The sequence below is a fragment of the Pectinophora gossypiella genome, chromosome 19 (assembly GCF_024362695.1).
Source record: "Pectinophora gossypiella chromosome 19, ilPecGoss1.1, whole genome shotgun sequence".
NCBI classification, from domain to species: Eukaryota; Metazoa; Arthropoda; class Insecta; order Lepidoptera; family Gelechiidae; genus Pectinophora; species Pectinophora gossypiella.
Genome location: NC_065422.1, coordinates 3,794,822 through 3,815,832, shown reverse-complemented (window position 1 = coordinate 3,815,832; position 21,011 = coordinate 3,794,822). Strand labels below are relative to the sequence as shown.

General features: G+C 36.2%; 2 protein-coding genes across 3 annotated transcripts in view; one reads left to right on the top strand and one right to left on the bottom strand.

Moving 5' to 3' along the window:
• The window catches only part of LOC126375491 (transcription factor SOX-5), a 414,266-nt gene that overhangs the window by 151,206 nt on the left and 242,049 nt on the right, over positions 1–21,011 (top strand). The window lies entirely within an intron of this gene.
• Positions 14,163–21,011, bottom strand: part of LOC126375497 (gastric triacylglycerol lipase-like) — a 294,161-nt gene continuing 287,312 nt past the window's right edge. Inside the window, exon 2 of the mRNA XM_050022457.1 lies at positions 14,163–14,176. The gene's annotated coding sequence lies outside the window, so the exon portion shown is untranslated. The remainder of the gene's footprint in view (positions 14,177–21,011) is intronic.

Sequence of the window (21,011 nt, the reverse complement as noted above, 5' to 3'; positions counted from 1 at the left end):
AGGGAATTTATAAAAAAAAGTTTTACTCCTATGAAAAAATATACTAAAAACATGCACTCCACCGCACTCTCTGTGCCAATCTAAACCTCCAGAATAAGCTAATAGAGACATTGTTCGAGCTCGTTAGGTGGATCTAGATGCGCGCGCGCCGGGGGTCCGCACCACATCTAGCCACCGTGATCTGTTACTTACTCCACTTATTTTTTTTTACCCCCGAGTAATTGGAGTGTGGAGTTTGGACTTTCCCTAATTAGGCTTAAAAGTTCCTAAGAAGTTTCTTCTAGGTTAGTGCTAACTAAATGCCGGACGAATCAAAAGAAAGAATACAATAGCTCTGTAGGCCTGACACGCGCAACGTGATAAAATTGTAATTGTCACGGTCATTTTATCGATTCTAACGACACAATTACGTCGTTTTGTCGATTGCCGTTCTGTCAAAATACAAACAAAATCACGTGTCACGCATGTTAGTAAAAATAAAGAAACTTATTGATTTCGACATCTTCTTTTAACATACTTGAATAACATAAACACCCTATAGTATACGTCCCACTGCTGGGCACAGGCCTCCCTACAATCAACCTTTGCATATGAGCGTACGCACTATCACACTGCAATGACTTTACCTACCCTGTAATATGCTTAAAAATAAAGCACAGTCTCATGAAGTGATTTCGACAATGCTTCCATCAGGAATCGGATCCGAACCTCCAGATCGTGAGCCCAACGCTCTTAACCACTAGACCACACAGGCTGTTTTACTTTTTTACAACAAAAAAAGAACTGGGACCACAAGCCCGACCAAGTAGTTAATGACATATACAATAAATCAAGTAAAAATAAAACACATATTTTCGTCACTTCTATTTTCGAAGCACATTAAAACATCACTTTCATGGCTGTTAGGTGACAGCGTGACAATAACCATATTTCGACCACTTTGCTACTGTTTGACTGCTGAGTGGCAGACTTGTTTAAGTTTTTAAAATAGTTTTAAGTAATATAAGACTTAATTATTATAACATAAGATCCTAAGTTTTTTTTTAATAACTTACCACTTTTTTAAATATAATGTTTTTTGGAGCACACGTAACTTTTTTATAAAATACGAAATTATGTCAGTAGAATCTCACGCAAAGTTATTTATAAATATATTTAACTGATCCTAAGTTTAATTATTTTAGGAGGTCGAAGTTATAGGTGATCTTCTCCTTCTTCTATCGTGTGGGTTGTAAGGTGGATTACCAAACCCAGGGTTATTATTGAGCCGCCTTTTTCCTTGACATGACTCATAGGTGATAGAAACCAAAAAATAATATTCTAAGTTAATTGTGATTATAACAATTCGTACTCAGTTCACAGAACACGTACACGGGTGCTCGGCACTAGGCTCTAAACCATTAAATTCTTGGATCATATATGAATAAGTAATAAATAAGCATGACAATTTTAAATTCGTATGCCAATTCTTGGCTGAATGTGCTGAGACCGATGACAACACTGTAACCGTGTAATATCTTGTAACACGCAACATTCACGAATAAATATTTTTGTATTTGTATTGTATTTGTATAATAATAATAATAATTGGTTTGAAGAATCTGTGCCCAGCAGGGCTAATATGCGTAACGTGATCGATCGATTCAATCAATTTTGACAAAATCTATAAGTTTGTTTTTTTACCTAACCCCCTACGTATAGATAGATAGATAGAATACTTTATTGAGCACAATGGACACAAAATACAGAGATAAGGACAACACACTATATACTCTGCCTTCCCTGATGTTATGTTAAATAGATCTACTCCAGTATGGTTGGTCATTAGATGGACTTGTTACGTTCAACGATTCAATTTATCCATCTAAGAACTTTGTATCAAAAGCGGCTACCTGTCTTCGACTCCACCCCTTTACATGTGAATTTATGTAGGTCGTATATGCCTTTAGGTACTTGACAAATAAAATATTTATAAAAATATCAATTGAATCATTTTTAATGGACACGTCATAAACAAAATTTATTCCATAAAACACGTCGTAATTATACTTAAAAAACAACAGTTCAAAGATATAACGTCCCCTGAGGGTTAACCCTTACTATTGTAAAAATAAAATGTTCATAAAATTCAAATTAGCATCCCTTCGTCTTCAGGGGCCATTTAAAATTCATAAATAAACTCTTTAAAATAAAAGGGGGACAAAAAGTGACAAAAAAGTCCCGACAATTAACAAATTGGTGGCGGTTTAGGGTTAAATTTAACCTCTTCCTTCTGAAGTAACCTGAAACAGTAGAACAATAAATACTGGGTGACATAGTGTACAGAAAAATAAAGTTAGGGCCCGTTCAGACTTCACGGTTTTAAATATTTGTATAATTAAGTTAAGTATACCTAATTAAATTTATCACATAATAACATTTGTTGCCTAAAAATGTGAATTTGCAATGTTTTTTTGCAGGTTTAGTTTATCATAAGCTCACGACTACATTCCAATGGAGTAGTCAAAGTTACACCTCACAACTCACCGAGCTTTCTGTTAGACCAACTTGATAGATGGTGAGCCGTATCGTCGTCTATAATGGTCAAGCCAACTGTGTTAGTGAAAACTGTACTTAACATAAATTAATATCTCTTTGGTGCAAGGCGAATACCATGGTTAGTTTATCGTTGACAAATTTCTATGACATGTTCAAATATACTTCTTACATCAAGCAATCTTTCTGTTTATTTATAAAGAAAAGAAATCGAGATTTTCTGTTTTATTAGGAATTTCAAACAATAGTTACAAAACAATAGTATCGTAAAAAACACATGTCATTGCTTAAAAACTAGATATTAATTAAACTTAAAGTCGTAAGACCGAATGTTCTTTTACAATTCAAAATCCATTGTTTAACTATTGTGTCTGGAAATCTCGGCGTTAAGAGGTTAAAGTTAGTCAAATAGCCCGCCTCGGAGCATACCCGGCACAAATGTACCCATCACGCTGCTGGCCGCGTTGCCGAGTTGGATGGCCAGCGAGATGTGCTGAACCAGGTATGGATTTATAAAGAAATATATATAAAATAAATATATTTCAGTGACGTTATACTTACTATTTCTTTTAATTTCGCTTTTCTTATGACTAAGTAACAAAGTAAAACTATTGTGAAACCATCTTAAACCCGTCACTCGAGACTTTTTACCATTCACCATGTGTTTGTTATTCTATCTATTTCGGTACATCCGAGAGTTTTATCCTTCCCTGTCATTGTGGCTCAATTAAAATGTCGCATTTCTTTTTAATGACCAAAGTTATATTTCAATCGCACTCGCACCATTTATACATTTTATGCGAGTTCTTTTCATGTAATTATACCACCAATTGAGTTCTTTATGTCTGAAACAAGCTTTAATTTTATTTTACGAGTTCGTAATTTGTGTTTGCAACGGGAATAGGTTTTCGGATTCAAATTCTGCAGAATTATCACGGACAAACATTATTATGATGTAGTAACAACATTTAGTTTGAAACATTTATGAATATCTCACTAGAAATATTTTGTGTAAAAAGTTTTGGTCGAATGTAAAAAAAAATGACGCAAACATTATTTTTAGTCGTAATCCCATGTTAGGACTGCTACCGTGTGGACGATTCGTTATACGACCTGATTATTCTAGCCATAGAGGCGGCCAATCAGCTCGCGACACCAAACACTTCAGAACCCCGATACCGACCCTACCAGCGTGGTCGACGATTTCTCTCATTCAGTTCTTATCGCTATCGACCCGATTAATTCTTTTAAATATTCTTCCTCACAGACGACGCTCTGAGTGAGAGTGAGCGGGTGAGAGCCCTCAGCGCTCCCCATTTGTCCGGCCAATTAGTTAATGCCATCTGCGGCAAATCCACAATAAGTCACGTCAAAAAAAAATGTGGATTATTGCGTTTTTCCCGGATAAAGAGTTCCGATGGGAGGCTTTTCAGATTGTATTTTCTTGGCATAGTGTCTTTATACATAAATTTCAACGAATTTATCGAAAAATAACATTGCACGTGAAGAGTCCATATCTAATTATCTATTAATACAAAGAGAACGTGTTAAGTTTGATAATATTTTTCACTAAAACCGTGATGTTGCAAAACAAACGCTATGTACCTATAAATAAGATTAGTTTTGCTAAAACTTTTCTATATAAAATTTACACATACATACATACATAAACTCACGCCCGTAATCCCTAATGGGGTGGGCAGAGCCAAAAGTAATCAAAGACAACTTGTCGATACGATGTCGTAAGCTGCATATGACAAACCTTATGGTGATAAGGTATCGGCCTATCGCCCATAACATAAGTCCATCATGTTAGAGGACACTATCCCACTGTCGGTTTTTACGACATGCCCGGGAAGTCAAGCAGCTGAACGTGTTCTATGTTTTTTATTTTTGCTCCCAGAACAGCATAGAAGCAATCCATACTAATATTATAAATGCGAAAGTAAGTAACTCTGTCCGTCTGTCTGTTACTCTTTCACGCCTAAACGGCTGAACGGATTTTGATAAAATTTGGTATGGTGATAGATGATAACCTATAAATGGTCATAGGCTATAAATAATCACGCCATCGTTCTTAGAGCGTAGGCAGTAGGCAGAACTAAATTGAGTTAGTGATTTTTTGTCGTTTTTGTTGGGACTTTTGCTCTTTCACGTCTAAACGGCAGAACGGATTTTGATGAAATTTAGTAAGATAATAGATGGTTACCTAAAACGGATATAAGATCAAAATTATCACGTCATCGTACTTAGGGGGTAGGAAGTAGGCAGAAAACTAAATTGAGTTAGTGATTTTTTTATGGTTTTTGCTGGGAGTTTTGCTCTATCATGCCTGGCTTAAAAACTGAAATCTTCGACGAAAGTGTTCCGATATCTTAATATCAGTCTGACCCACTTCTGAAATGAAAGTCTTAAACGTCCCTCCTCCGGGATTATGCCTTTGCATTGCAGGTTATGACTGCACTAGCTCTATTCAGTGCAGATAAAATATATCAGCATTTTACATGACAGTCTTTCGATTCCCCAATCAGCTGCAGCTGAAAATCAGTGTCATAGTCTAGCTACAGCTAGGCAGTGACATTTGCTGAGCTGAGGCCATTTCCGCATTAAGTATAATAATTATTAAGTAATTAAAACACATAACGGGTTCTTACCACGTTTAAATCAGGGATATGAGACTCCCGATATTTCGACACTGTTGCAAGTGCCATGATCACGGTAAGTCCATAACTTTCTACGGGCAGACATATTATCTTTCTACCCTCTTTTTTTGCCGCTTGTTTATGTATTTGATATCGTTTATTAGTTCATATTGTGATGGATGTTCTTCGGAGTACCCCATAGTGTTGAGCTTATGTAATTATGCTTTGTTATTTAGTGGATTACCACGAGATTGTCACTAAGTTCTCTAACGTTACAGAAAGTAATGAAGCCAGAAACAATCTACAACAACATTCAACTTGGCTTTGCTAATCTCTTCATACCCTAGCTTATAGGAGCTATCCAATCAAACTTCGGAGACGAGTCCGTAGTTTTACGAGCTCACGGATTAACGTCATTATTATTGTGTCGGGTTATATTTTGTTTTAGATGAACAGTACTTGGTTGAGAGTGGACAGAGGGGTTTTGTCAAGACGCGATTTTATTTGTTAGTCGTGTAAAGTACATTTTTGGTATTTTTATTTTTTGAAGCTGAAGATTTTTTGAAAGGTTAATTACGATCAAATCTGAACAGGCGTGCGTTTATGAAACGATTTATGAATGTTCTTCTTCTATCGTGTGGGTTGTGAAGTGAATTACCAACTTCATCAACCCTGGTGTCAAGGTTATTACTGAGCCGCCAAAGGCCCCTGACATGGCTCATGTTACAACTACTTACTTACATCAGTAAGTTGTAACCGGGACCAACGCTTAACGTGCCTTCCTAAGCACGGATCATCTTCCTTTTTGACATTCAGGTGATCAGCCTGTGATGATTGTTGAGGAAGCAAGAGAAGTATTCAGTATCGAGGCAAATGAAATTCCATAGTCTCTGCTTACGAGAAGCAAGCCGGTAAACCACAGAGCTACAGTGATTATCATTATATTATAGTTTTCATAACTGAAATCATCCCCTAAAGGGACCATCCCCTAAAGGGACCATCCCCTAAAGGTATCGTCCCCTAAAGGCGTCATTCCCTAAAGAGATGATTTTTTTGCTTAAAATTTAATTAATACTTGCGATAAAGTATTATCAAAGAAATTCCAACTTACCAGTTATAAAATAACATTTATTGCATATAAATAACATTAGGTTAACGATAAATGATAACAAAAACATTCATAAAATAACGTTTATTTCAATTATTAAAATGGACGTTACATTAATTTATAACAAGTGGCCATTAAACTATAAAAGAAGAAAAATGGCGAGCGTGACGTCATATCCTTTGGATAATCAGTCACTGTATTCTCAGATCTGTTGTCCCTAATTCACCAATTGGGAACGAGCACTGTTATTTAAAATTCGAACGCGAAGTAACGCGAACCTTTCTATCATTTAAATTGAAACATAAAACTAAGCAATCGAACGAGGGAGATCAAAGAACTGACTCTTCCGCGGCTAATCATGACAATTCTAAATTTATTTTAGTGGGATACCAAAAAACCTGACTAATAAATCCCTGGTAACATTCGGGATACCCGCCTTTTTGTGATAGTTTTCTTCAATAAAACTATAAAATTATTGCGAGTAGGACGTCTAGCTGGCGACACAGCGAAATAAACACGAATTTTTATATTATGAATTATTTTATTATAATTTTGGTACAATCAAATCTTTGTCCAATTGTAGTTGGACTTTGTCATTTTGATGGTTTGCGACTTTCTCTTTTTTTCAACCTATGGTGAATAAAATAAGTACCTACTTTTATTTTTTTCTCGTAATGTAACATACTACGGATGATACTTATTTAATTTACCATGCGGACAGGTATCTTGATACTACCATCTTCTGGACACCAGAAAAAAAATAAAAATCATAAATATATTTTTTTTAACAATCTATCTAGCGACATCTGCAGCAAATCTAAATTTTCATGTCACGTCAAAAGTTACATGTATACTGCAATGATTAAACCAAAATAAATACTTACTAATTAAGCTATACTAGCTATTACTAGTTATTATAAATATAATAAATAAATAAATAAATAAATTATGCTAGCTATTATTTTGCCATGTACTTAATTAAGAGACTTTTTGTAATTATTTCTTTTTATTTTGGTGTAATAAAGTGTATTTGTATTGTATTGTATTGTAAGCTTTTATTTTTGGAAATTCTCAAGTAACTGTAAATATAATATAGCATCAATAGAGATAAATTCTAGCACAAGACTTTTCTGACCTTAACTAACCCTACTTTAAAAATATTTATCCCAAAAAATGACTTAATATAAAATTGTATACATTTATTAAGCCGTATAAGAAAATTGTATATTAAAAAAAATACATGGAAGTATCAAGACGCGAAGTCGTAGTTTCCAGAAAATATGAGTTATGGCAGCGGGCTGCTCCCGAACGACACAAATAAAATTATATCCAGCCTCTAAACTATTTATAATATTATAATAATTTTCCGCCCCAATTATTCCTGCGCTGACACGTTTTATTAGTATATATACGATTGTTATGCTTACGTTAGGTACATAAATAATTTTTAAAATTTTCTCTCCGTGACGAAAATGTCAACAATGTTTAAGCGGACTACAAACATTCTTGGCTAATAAGGTGTATGACAGCTGTAAATTGATGATAATGCTCAGTTTTTTAAAATCATTTGATCTGTTACTCTTGTCTTCACGTGAACTTCTTCTCTTCTGACAATGGATCAGCCTATGGTTTATAATAATTGTCCATCATGTCTTCGACGGTCCAGAAGTTGAGTGCTGAACTCACGATCCGGTTGCCCCGGGTTCGAATCTCGGAGGAGACATATCACCAAAATCCCTTTGTGATCCCTAGTTTGGTTAGGACATTACAGGCTGATCACCTGATTGTCCGAAAGTAAGATGATCCGTGCTTCGGAAGGCACATTAAGCCGTTGGTTACTATTTACTGATGTAAGTGAGTAATCGTTACATGAGCCATGTCAGGGGCCTTTGGCGGCTCAATTATAACTCTGACACCAGGGTTGATGAGGTTGGTATTCCACCTCACAACCCACACGATAAGAAAAAGATTATGTTTTTATTATTAATGTGTATGGCAAAAAATACCCTGCGTGGATCATATATCTAGTTTAAGCTCCCTCAACCAAGTCTCGGCTATGCCACCTGGGAACCGGTGTAGAGGGCACTCGTTCACTATGCGATATAAGGCTTGATCCGTGTGACCACATTCATTAGTATGGCGACTCCTTTAAGCCCCATTTATATAGGCCAAAGCCAGGCACCTTCCGCATGGGATCTCTAATAAAGGTCCGAATTTTTCCTTCGAAAATGTTCCACTCCAAACTCTATGTATCTTCCACACTGAATTGACTTCTTATGCGATCGTCATTCCTCATCATGTTAGAGGACACAATCCCTCTGTCGGATTTTACGACATGCCCGGGGAGACAAGCAGCTGAACATTTTCTATGTTTCTTATTCGCAACCAGAACATAGAAGCGAATTAATATTTTTATGAAGTATGCGCCCGACCTAACATTCTATAACATATATTATAATCCACACTAATGTTATAACTAGCAACTTGTTATTCTTTATGTGAGGTTAGTTTGATATAGGTTTTATTATCATCTTTAGATAATAAAACTTACTGATGTTTGTGAGACGAACGAACTGAGGAGACTGGTACCGAGACAAACCGTATTGTGGTTTAATGGTATCAGTGGTGTACCTAATTATGTAATACATGATATAAATAAATTAAAAAAAAATAATAATAATAAATAAAACTGGGAAAGTGTATGTGTGTGTCTGTTTGCTTGTCCGTATTTCACGGCAAAACGGAGCGACGAATTGACGTGTTCTTTTAAGTGGAGATAGTTGAAGCGGTGGAGAGTAACATTGGCTATTTTTTATTAATTTTTTTGTCTCTTTCCAACCCCACCACTTCCCTAAAATGGGGGATGGAAGTTTGTCTGTCTGTTTTTTTGTCGTGTTTGTTTGTTTGTTGATTCCGCAATTTTCAAGATAGAAAGGTAAAAATTGGTTTGCGGACCGTTTTTATATGTCACTAACATTTTTTTTGATAACTTCATGCATCCTCTTCGAAGGGGGGGAGGGAGGGGGGGTGAAATTTTATAAGAGTATTTTCGTATTTTTCAAGGTAGGAAGTTAAAAATGGTACTTAAATTAATTAGAAAAGGGGAACCGTGTTACCCAAATTTAACGCGATCGAAGCCGCGGGCAAAAGCTGGTATTACATAAATTATTTAATTACCGGTCTCATAAGACAGGAACACTCATGTTTATATAACATCGTGTTTAGTGGCTCCTTTCCCTCGTTATTTACCTCATTTGACGTTTTTAGCTCGTAACTTCAGGTTAAAAAGCTATTCGGAACGCTTAACATCCTCTTCGTGTAAATTGATTTAAAAGACTACTTTTTATATTATTAGACATTTGAAAAGCGAAAGTGGTGTGGCAGGATTGTAGTTAGTGGAATTCCGTGGTCTCTGCCTACCCCAACGGGAAATAGGCGTGATCTTATGTATGTAATGTATGTTCAAATTCAAAAATATCTTTATTCAGTAGGTAACATAGTTACACTTTGAATCGTCAATTTTTACATAAAGAACGTCTCATCCGCCTAAAACTACTGCAGCTTCTCACAACGTGTATAGCCTGTATAATTATGTATATAAGACATTTATATTAACAGTAACATACACAACATAAACAGCCTATATCAGGTGTAAGTGAAATCGTAATGAAAACTTTGAGGGATGATTCAGACCATGATTCTGAGTTGATAACAATTGGAATATCCTGTTTCATTTCCTGAACATTTAGCTACAGGACACCACCACGCTGCTCCACTGCGGGTTGGCTGGCTAATAACCGCCATCAACGGTTTAACGAATCTTCCGAAGCATGGAGCACACGCACGGAGTTTTTTTTTTACGTATTTGCCGCAGATGGCATTAACTACTCGGCCGGACAAATGGGGAGCGATGAAGGCTCTAGGAGCGCTGAAGGCTATAGGAGCGCTGAAGGCTATAGGAGCGCTGAAGGCTCTAGGAGCGCTGAAGGCTCTAACACGCCCGGAGTAGATAATACCAAAATTGTCTGATTTTTAATTTCTCTTTCTCTAAGTTTCTGCAGCTCTCTCTTAGCTAAGGGGCTTCTAAAGACCCGACATTATTACTTACTACATTTATTATTAAAAGGCTCAGATGAGATGTCGCATTATGTGAAGATTGCAGTGAGGAAGCCACGCAACATCTTATATCACGCGCTGATTAAACGGGTTCGCGGCTTATGTATTGTCGTTAGGCCAGAGTTGTTGTACAGAGATGCCGCGTGAGCATAGCTGGTGGCGCAGAAATATGCACAAAACGTTCATATTGCATGACGCAACGATCGTACATAAATTCACGCCTATTTCCCGCCGCAGTAAACAGAAACTATGGAATTCTGCTTCGATCCTGATACACTTCCCTTGCTTCCTCCACATTCAAAACATCTTTACAGTCTTCTTCTTCTATCGTGTGGGTTGTGAGGTGAATTACCAACCTCATTAACCCTGGTGTCAGGGTTATTATTGAGCCGCCAAAGGCTCCTGACATGGCTCATGTAACGACTACTTACATCAGTAAGTAGCAACCGGGACCAACGGCTTAACGTGCCTTCCGAAACACCGATTATCTCACTTTTTGGACAATCAGATGATCAGCCTGTAATGTCCTAACCAAACTAGGGATCACAAAGTGATTTTTGTTATATGTCTAAGAGGCCGTTAAATCTTTACAGCGACATAACGTATGCTCACAGCTACATCCCGATTGGGGTAGTCAGGGATACTAACATCGCAAGATGAACTAATAACCCACACCTATCTATGGATCTCTCTGAACGATCGTATAGATTTTCTTCCGTCGCATATTTGTGCGATATCGCAGAGATCTCCAATCGTATGTTTTGGCAATTTCAAAAAAGGAACGCCTCGTCACTTTTTAAGAAAACATTTTGGCGGATGTTCCGTCTGGGACTACGAAGAAAAAAACAAGTGAAGACGGATTTTGTCGAGAGAAGCGAAAACTGGAAGACAAGTTGTTGTGTTCGATATTATTAACATTTCTTATTATAATTTGTAGTAATAATATTTGAGTTTGTTAACATGTTGTGATGGAATTTCCGGTTGCGCTGTGAGGAAGCAGTCTTAGTCAATTCAACATATCATAAACGGCCGATATACGTTCCACTGAGCACAGACCTCTCCTCAATCACCCGGAGGTGGTACAGAGCATACTCCACTATGCTATGCTGCTCAGTATCTTTTATAAAAAAAAAATACTTCGAACATAATAAAATAGCGCTTGTCTCTCTATAAATAGGTACAGTCATGAGCAATATAACCACTTTAGGACTCTGTCGCACTAACATATTTGTCATTTAGTGAGACTTAACAGTTCAATTTGTCAAAAAAGTTAATGTGACATGGTACCAATGTGTATTTTATTAATGCTCGTGACCGTACTACGTAACCCTGATGAGGGTGGAATTAGCGGAATTTTCCGCAATAATACAATGTAATCCGCAGATTATTACACTCTACCCTCTTAAAGTGTGAGCATAATGTATTATGGCATCTATTCTGTCTCATACTTTATTATGGGTTCGGAAATAAGTTCGAATTATATAAAGATACATAATATTTTGCCTTACTTTACCACCCGGCTCACGTTGGTCTAAAAGAAGGCTCGGTGAGGTGTGGGTAGGTACTTAGTTCATCTTGTACGTACCTCTGACTACCCCAATTGGGATATAGTCATGAGCTTATGCATGTAGGTATGTTTATTTGAATAAGTGCTAGAAGACATCTGGAAGAATTGTCTTAAAATGTCTTAAAAATCCGTAAAACGAAAAACAAGATAGTATTAATCTACATTATTTATTTTATGTAGCTTAGTTTTCATCTCGAGCTCCTCCGTGCTTCGGAAGGCACGTTAAGCCGTTGGTCCCGGCTACATTAGCAGTCGTTAATAACCACCAATCCGCACTGGGCCCGCCTGGTAAAAGGCCCGATCTCCCTATCTATCCATAGGGAAGGTCCGTGCCCCAGCAGTGGGGACGTGATGATGATAGCTTAACTAAAAATATATAAAAAATATTGATTACATCTTATTAGAGATGATATTATTTAAGCCGTGGTAGCACAGTGGAGCGCTTGGTTCTTACTACGAGGTCGCAGGTTCGACTCCAGCACGGGCCTAAGCCAATGATTTTCGAATACATGTTTGGATCATAAATGATTATCAGATGCTCAGCGGTGAAGGAAAACATCCCAACCCACACTTCCGAGAAAACGTTTCGGAGGTATATGAGCTAACATGTATTTGCCTGGTTTTCCCTTCTGGAAGGTAGTCTCTGCTGTAATAGACCGGACCTGTCACATCTTCAGGTTAGGTAAGCGGACCCTGGGATAGAAAACGCTAGAGTGAATGATTGATTACTTCTCTTCAACCTAATAATGTATCAAAATTATTAAAACCCCTTGAACATAACAAAACACAAGTCCCATTCAACTTTTACTTGCACACCACACTCCTATTCTCCCCACCCTCACGACTCACAAAGCAAAGAAAAGGGGAGCTGTCATAATCCGTAATATTCTGCTTTCGATCATAACCGGGATTCGAACCACAAAGGTGGCGTAATAACCCGGGCTAATCCCCTATTGTGGCGCCATCTCTTGACGGATTGCCCGCAACTTCAATAGAGATTACGGGACGGGCCGAAAGGGGCGCTTTGTAAGAAACTTTTATTGAACCTATTGTGTTTAGCGTAATTTGTTTTTGGTCTTTGGAGTGTTTTGGCTTGTAGAACCTCGAATTGGAATTTGTGGGTTTAGTTACACAAACTACATAGAAACGTACACAAAGTCCCTGTGATGACGGACTGCAAGTAATCATTTTTTGTATGTTCGCGTTTGTGGCGAGTAGCGATGGTTTTAATTGGTCTTAGTATAATTATTTAATACATTTCCATCAAATACATGTCCGCGTTGACATTAGTTATCGCGCGCGGTATGCTTTTCCATCCCCTTAGGGGATGATTTTCCAAATAAAATTTAATAATGTTCTCTAGGTCTCAAACTGCATCTAAGTATACAAAATTTCATCTCAATCAGTTCAGTGGTATAAGTCTGAAAATGTAACAAACATAATTACATTTGCTGTTAAATTGAGGTGTGGTTTAGTTCGTTATGGTATAATTATTTTATAAGTACTTTTTCATCCGCAGTTTTATCCACTTCAGTATTCGCGGTATGCTTTTCCATCCCCTTAGGGGATGATTTTCCAAATAAAATTTTGTAATAATTTTCTTCTCTAGGTCTCAAACTACGGACGGACGGTCTCTAACGGAGAGGAAATATGATTGGCCACCTGATACGACATGATTCATTTATAACAAACATTATAGAAGGAAAAATTGAAGGGAAGAGAGGAAAGGGTAGACCTAGGATAACATTTATGAAACAAATAAAAGAGAAGGTGCAGGTCGTGTCGTATCGGGAGGTGAAGGTTTTGGCGGGAAAAAGAGAGGAATGGCGGTTACTCCACCGACAAGAGCGCAGCTCTTAAATAGAGAGAGAGGTCTCAAACTGCATCTAAGTATAAAAAATTTCATCTAAATCAGTTCAATGGTATAAGCCCGAAAATGTAACAACCAGAAAGAGTTAATTTTGCTGTTAAATTCAGGTGGATTGCTTCGAGATTTCTGTTTGAAAAACACAAAAGTTTTGTATCACAATTCACAAAATTCTCGCCTCGGATACGTACGGCCTCTGTCTCCATTAAAGTCAAAGTTACAGTTCGGTCACGAGCATTAATATGTATACTTACATGGTTTGGTACCATGTCACATTAACTTTTTTGACAAATTGAACTGTAAGTCTCACTAAATTTCAAACACGTTAGTGCGACAGAGTCCTAAAGTGGGTACATTATATTGCTCATGACTGTACACCTACCTACCTACCTCATCTTAATTGGCCACTCTATTAAGCAATGCAAGTTTCCCCATCGTGTTAAGGGGCGTTGTTTCCCCCCTGAATTAAATGTTTAACCCGAAAATTATTTAGTTGTGTCATACGTCACCCTATGATGGATCGAGGTAATAATTGCGTCAGGCCTCACGTACCCTGTGCGTAATTTGTTGGAAATGGGAGGTGACGTGTTCGTGTGACTGTCGGCGGGTAGCGGGAAGCGATTGGGTCATAAGCTGAAGCGATGTGGCGGAAAATTACATGTTCAAAAAGTGAATTCGTAAATCGTAATCGTTCTATCTCTTACAATGGTCATTAAGATCTTGCATAGAAATATCGTTGGCGGTGTCACAATTTTTTTTTCTATTTCGTTTTAAGTTTTTGGCAGGAAGCAAAAGGTTTTTTTTTCAGGTGGTCCAAAAAGGCTACATTCAAGGATTTAATCTAAATTTACATTGTGGCATGTAAATGTAAGTGCGAAATATCAAGAAAAGGTGGATTAGTAGTACAGCTTTTATTTAGATTAATTCTTATTTAGATTTCAAGAGTGATTTCAAAATGGGCACTTACCTATATAATAATAGGTACCTACAGGTAGGGGGTAAGTATAGGTACCTACCTATACCTACCCACCTACATAGGTACCTACCCACCTACCTACCTAGGTAGGTAGGTAGGGATAGTACCTATTTTGACCTACCCTAACCATACTTATACTCCTACAAACTACTTTGAAGACTCCTGGTTATACTTACTTAAGTATAAATAGTCTTTAGTTAGTACTTCAATATATTTTTAGGTATAAGTACGGTCACGAGCATTAATATGTATACACTTTGGTACCATGTCACATTAACTTTTTTGACAAATTGAACTGTAAGTCTCACTAAATTTCAAACATGTTAGTGCGACAGAGTCCTAAAGTTGGTACATTATATTGCTCATGACTGTACATATATTATATTATAAAGGTACCGTCAATCTGCGTTGGAAATTTTCGCAGAATGTCAAAATTTACCACAAATCGCTTTATCGCTGACAGTGAGATGTACTAGATGGGGGGATAAGGGGGTTGTTATTGATGGTTTCCCAAATGGCGGGTTACGTGTGTATTGTTTTTTATATATTTTTTTGGTTTGTGAGAGCCGTGTTGTTGGAATTGAATATTATGGTAGGTTTTATGTAGCATTTTTAACGTGAGTTTTAATTTGTCGATTTGCCTTCTGAAATTCTCTACTTGGCCGTTTATTAATTTAGCGTTTCTCGATAAATTGTACGTATGTTTATAAAGTATTCATTCCATTTTTTTGTAATGTAAGTAACTTACTACCCTAAAAAAACACATTTTTTTTTTCTTGGATAAGGTTCAGCACGATCTACTGTGAACGGGCGTGCGTGAATGAAACAATTGATGAATTTGGAGGAAGCAAGAGAAGTGTGTCAGGATCGAAGCAAATGGAATTCCGTAGTCTCTGCTTAGTCCGGTGGGAAATAGTAATTCTGTATTCCTTATAAAAATAAACATTTTTTGAATTTGAATTTAAATTTTACCAATCAATTTTTACCAATATTTACAAACTCAATTCTTTAACATGTCACTGACGCACATGTACATTATTAAATAAAATGCCACACACCCAAAATTACGCGTGGTAATCAAAACTTGCGCGTGCGTCTCATATCCTCATATTTTTAAACAAAATTACCAATTTGCGGACGTAAAATTAGCAACTGTTTGTATGAAAACAGTTCTTTATGAACATGCTTTTGGTACAACAAGAAAACAAATGAGTTTTTACTCATTCATTCATGTCGCATTTGTACCCAATTATTATTATTAGCCTGTATGATCCCACTGCTGGGCAAAAGCCTCCCCATGTCTTTCCAAGTATTCCGGTTCTGTGCGAGCTCTATCCAGTCCGAGTTGAGTGTACCCAATACTTACAATTAAATATATAACCTAAATTACTTATATTATAACTATATCATCTTATAATGATTCTACCCCTTAAATACAACGATGATAGTTGCATTAAAAAAAAATGGCATTTTGTTTTCGTCCAACACAAATGAATGGAAAATACCTTAAAACTTTCCAGAATGAAGCAATAGTTTAAATAAGTTATTAAAATATAATAGAATAAAAACTATTCTAAACTAAAATAATATAAAGTATGCGTTGAAATTCTAAACATTGCGACAAGATGGATAAGGAACGCGAAGAATGGGACAGACAGTATTTAATTTGAACTGGACAGAAAACAAATATCAATTTTTAGAATGCAACTATTATCATAGCAGTTAAGGGGTAGAATCTTTATTTATTTATTATGAAACGTACGCAATAGTTATAATAATTTTATACATACATGAACTTCTATTGGGCACAAATGTTACACCCAAAAATGTAACGGCCTCCGTGGTCCAGTGGTTGAGCGTTGGGCTCACGATCCGGACGTCCTGGGTTCGAATCCCGGTACAACAAATCACAAAAATCACTTTGTGATCCCTAGTTTGGTTAGGACATTACAGGCTGATCACCTGATTGTCAAAAAAGTAAGATGATCTGTGCTTTGGAAGGCACGTTAAGCCGTTGGTCCTGGTTCCTACTTATTGGTGTAAGTAAGTAGTCATTACATGAGCCGTGCCAGGGGCCTTTGGCGGCTCAATAATAACCCTGACACCAGGGTTGATGAGGTTGGTAATTCACCTCACAAACTCACACGATAGAAGAAGACCCAAAAATGTAAAATACTTAGGTACGTAATGTAAATCTTTATCAGAACATTAATAGAGCACTTACGAGTAAGTACTAAATCTATTATTGCCGAGGGACATTAAGAAAGAGAAGCACTGAGGTCTAATATGGCCACATTGGGGCAATTCATCTAAAAAAAATCATACCGTAATTTGACATTATTGTTCTCATTTCCCACTTTTATATGCGCAAATGTCAAATGCAATGTTGCTTTTTAAATTAATTGCTTCAATGTGGCCTTTTTTACGATAAAGATCATACCCTTAACTAAAATCAGCAAGTGACATAAAATTCAGAAGAGTTATAACTCTTCAGACACGGCACAACACGCCCATTTGTCTAAAGTCCACAATACACAGATATATTACTCTAATACACATATTAATTGCTCGTAACAAACGATTAATCGCGTGTTTATATATTTCAATTACTTATTTTATAGTCTGTGACGTCAAAAGACTATTTTCACTATTGGATTTGTTAGGCGGAAGAGGTTATTTGTGTTGCAAGCGCAAAAAATTAAGGTAATTATTTTAAGATAATGTGGCTTTGGAAAATTATTCGCAACAGTATCTTCTGTGTTTTGTTTCTAATCTTTTTATTCGTAAAACTATGTATTATAAACACCCTAGAATTATCCCGTTTTTCACAGGGTCAGTTACCTAACCTGAAGATTTCACAGGTCCGGTTTTTTATAAAAGCGAGCTGTCTGACCTTCCAACTTCCAACCCGCGAAGGGAAAACCAGCCCAATACAGGTTAGGTCACATACCTCCGAAACGCATTTCTCAGAAATGTGGATTTCCTCATGATGTTTTCCTTCACCGCTAAGCACGTGATAATCATTTATGATAAACATGAATACGTATACATTATTTATTAAAGAAGAAAAGTATGAGTATGGATATAGAGAAAGAGGATGACCCAAGAAAGTGTGGATTGATTGTATAAAGAAGTATAAGTGTGTGAAAGGTGTGATGAGATGGCGATTGACAGAAATAAGTGGAAGAGGAATACATGTTGTGCCGACCCCACCTAAAGTGGGATAAGGGCAGTAGGATAAAGTACTTCTAAATTTAAAATTAGTCATCGTTGAATTTACAAAAAAGTACTTATACGAATCGTTGAAAAACAATTGCGCTTAAGAAATTATATCAAAAATAATTACACTTAGAAGTGTGTATGGAACATACATACATACATAAATTATTTTATTTCCTACCGGGGTAAGCAGAGCCTATGGAATTCCATTTGCTTCGATCCTGACATACTTCTCTTGCTTCCTCCACATTCATCAATTGTTTCATACACGCACGCCGGTTCAGAGTAGATCCTACTGATCCTCTTCTAAAAGCATCTCCGATTTGCCAATGTACGTCCTTCTAGGTCTTTCTCTGCCAGCCCTACCACCAACCTTCACTTTATATACTGCTTTCGTAATTCTATTATCCTTCATCCGCTTGTGTGTTACGTCCTACTATGGTATTGGCATTTGGGTACATTTTAACATATGTTTTTCCGTACACTTCTGCCTGTCCTTTCGGGAATATATAAGCGTGATTTTTTGTTATGGTATTTAGTAACTTTCAGTGAATGGTAGGAAAATTCGTATTGTGAAACGGTAATGCTGAAATCTTTACTAAATTCACGAAACTAACAATCAAACACTTCAGATCTAAAAACAACACGAATTCCAAAATACACAAACATTTAACAATGTCAACTGATCTGACATAACAAAAGAGAGGTTTCCACAAAGAAAAATATCCTTTAATCCGTTGCTATAAAGTCCAATATCGCTTTATTAAAGATTTTTATTTTTTTCTAAGCTAGTGATGTTCTAGTGTAAACATGTTAAGTCCCGTATTCAAAGTGTCAAAGTGTACTTTAGATGACATGCGCTTTGATACTTTAATCTCGAAGATTAGGCTACTGCAGACCTGACAGTTCTTGTAAAGATCGAAATAAGTCTTTGTCTAAAGTTAATTTTTCCTAGTAAAAAAAATGTCGTCGGAAAAAAATCAAAGACGTTCAAAAAGAGAAAATAAAGTGTGAATGTCAGTTGTTTCGAAACTATAAAGGAGATCATCGGATTTCGGCCCAGAAGTCAAAGTGCCGGCCAAAAAATAATTTTGCTATATTTCGTTAGCTCTTATCCATCTGAGCATTTATTACTATGGCACCAAATCTGTAGGGTTAATATCTTCGGTTTTATTCGAATTTAAAAAACTGTATTTTTCATACATTTTTGGTCAAAATGTAAAGTGCCGGCCAAGTAACAATAATGGTATATATCCTTAGAACTTATCCGTCTGAGCATTTATTACTATGGCATCAAAACTGTAGGGTCAATATTTTCGGTTTCATTCGAATTAAAAAACCTGTATTTTTCATACATTTTTGGTGAAAATGTGAAGTGCCGGCCAGGAAACAATATTGATATACTCCGTTATAACTTATCCGTTCGACCATTTATTATTAGGGCACCAAACGTCTATGACCATTAGTTTGGCTTTTGTTGGATTTAAAAAAAAAAACTTGATTTTTGATTCATTTTGTTAAAAAATAATATATAACAGGCGCGTTATTTAAAGGATCGTCAGAATGTTTATTACTATGGAATTAAACATCTATGACCACTATTTGAACTTAAATAATTCGATTTTTCAAAAATCTGGTGTTTTCATAAGTAGATACCTACACTTTGGCGAAAAAAATGTTATCTGGTGATAATGGAACTATCTTGCTAAAGGCGTAATATAGTCATCTTTTTGACACATTTTCATAAATTAAAAATATGTTTGCGTTTACGCTTTAGAAGCGACTTTTTTTTAAGAAAAGTGTGTATACAAGGAAAATACAGTGCGATGATAGAGGTACTACGTTATCGGCCGAGTAGCACCAGGACATTGTGATCGGCATACACGCAAAGTACAACTGCCCGACCCCTGTCTTCCCTAACAGCTACTTCAGACGTCATGCCAAAATACGAGTTTCGTCACTAGATGGCAAGCTTATCTTTGGAGGGTGGTAACCAACTACGGTCATAAAAATTCAACCTAAACTTAGGCCGTAACGTTATGTGGAATGCAAAAACTACAGCCAACGTCATATCTAAAATCAAATAGTATGAATATAGAAGTTCACTTAACAACACACAAAACAAAAACACAAAGTATTTATCTGACTAATAACTAGTCATTGGAAAAGGTCTGCTTGTTGTCATTGTTAAAATGTATAAAAAAAAAGATTTTTTAAAACGTCCAATAAAAGCCAAAGTCGACATTTGGTAATATAGTAAAAAAATACGTTTCAAGTCGTTTACCAAAAGATTTGACTCATTTTGTTTCGCTGGCTGACATTTTCCATTTGAACCAAAACGGAAAGAGAGAGAAATAAAAATCAAAATAATGGTCAAAAATGTTTTGCGCCAGATTATTAAATGTTCTGAACAATGTGTGTTGTTAAGTGGATTGAATTAAAGGTCCTTTGTAAGCCGCCGTACTGCAATTTTTGCCCAAAGCACTTTATTTTTAAACAAAATAAATAAGAAATCAAGATATTTAAGTTAAGCTAAAAGCCAAACTAATGATCGTACACGTTTGGCGCTATAGAAATAAATGTTATTAGGCATCTACTCGATATTCTCTACATGGTATTTTTGCTGGTCGGCACTTTTCACATTTGAACTAAAACGTAAATTCCAATAAAAGTCAAAATAATGCTCATAGATGTTTGGTGTCATATTAAAAAATATTGAGAAGCAACTATTAGACTTAGATTAGATTATTTTATTCGATGGCCGGCATTTTAACATATTAACCAAAACGGAAAGTCCAATAAACGTCAAAATAATGGTCATAGAAGTTTGGCGCCATACTAATAAATGTTCTAACGGTCCTTTGTAATACGCCTGTATCCCTTTTTTTCCCAACGGACATAATATTTTTTTTTACAAAATGTATGAAAAATAGAGATTTTTAAAATCCAATTAAAGCCAAACTAATGGTCATACACGTTAG